The sequence below is a fragment of the Trichechus manatus genome, unplaced genomic scaffold (genome assembly GCF_000243295.1).
Source record: "Trichechus manatus latirostris isolate Lorelei unplaced genomic scaffold, TriManLat1.0 scaffold00173, whole genome shotgun sequence".
NCBI lineage: Eukaryota > Metazoa > Chordata > Mammalia > Sirenia > Trichechidae > Trichechus > Trichechus manatus.
The window spans coordinates 5,774,466-5,775,863 of NW_004444109.1; positions in this window are offsets into that span (position 1 = coordinate 5,774,466).

The following is a 1,398-nucleotide window of genomic DNA, read 5'->3' on the forward strand; positions in this document are numbered from 1 at the left end:
TTTAGCATATTAATCTGAAATACTTTTAATTCAGATTTTATCTAAAAACAATGCATAGATCATGTGCCTTGTATCTGGTGACTAAAGAACTCAGCACCCAGATCTCTCCGAGAATAAAGAAAACTATAGTCTAAGGACTAATCACATTTTCCAGTACAGAATACAGAAAGTGCTGACAATATCCGACTGGCACAATGTCTACTTTAGAAAATATGAGATGCTACCTCAACTGAGCACTTTATTATACTTCTCTGCCTGATTTCTTTGCTTATGACACTCTTGTGTCCTGGAATGCCATCAACGATCATCCATTATCTGCCTGTGAGAATCTGTTAGAGCCCAGCATCAATGTCATATAGGCAGCAGAGCTCTTTAACCCTCCTTTCCAAAATAGGGATAGCATCATTCTTGACTTACCCGTTTAATTGCAGATTTGTAGTATAAAGGGCCAAGTTACTACCCTGAAAGAGCCTGAATAAACTAGACCCTACCTAATTATCTAGCCTCATCTCAAGCCAGTCTTCTTCCCACTTAGTATATCCCAAACTTACTGGCCTTCTTTCAGTTCCTTTAATTCCCTGAATCATGATCCTTCCTAACGTGACTCTGGCTCCTCCTTCAGGGTTCTCTACACCCTCTATAACTCAGGGTACAAAAATTAGTCTAGTTTTAGTCTTGGATTAGGCTATAATTTCATTTTTTCACCTAAGCCAAAACAGAAATTCAATAATTTTTGTATCTGTCATAAGCATTGTTTCAGTCTTAACAGCTAATCCAATTTTGTGTTGTAGAATATGTTCAAGAAATATTTATGGAATAAATGAATGAATGAATAAATTAATAAGCAAATCTATTGCCATTGAGTTGATTCTAACTCATGGTGACCCCACGGGTTACAGAGTAGAACTGTTCCATAGGATTTTCTTGGATGTATTTGTTACAGAGTCAAATTGCCAGGACTTTCTTCTGTGGCACCACCAGGTGGGTTCAAACTACCAACAGGTTTTCTTTTTTTTAAAATTTTATTGTGCTTTAGGTGAAAGTTTACAGTGCAAATTATTTTCTCATTAAAAATTTATACAAAAATTGTTTTGTGACATTGGTTGCAATCCTTGCAATGTATCAGCACTCTCCCCCTTTCCACCCCAGCTTTTCCGTGTCCATTCATCCCGTTTTCCTGTCCCTTCCTTCCTTCTCATCTTTGCTTTAGTACAGGTGTTGCCCATTTGGTCTCGTATACTTGATTGAACTAAGAAGCACATTCCATACAAGTGTTATTGTTTGCTTTATAGGCCTGTCTAGTCTTTGGCTGAAAGATGAACTTCAGGAGTGGCTTCAGTTCTGACATAGCAGAGTGTTCGGGGCCATAGTCTTGGGGATTCCTCCAGTCTGTCAGAC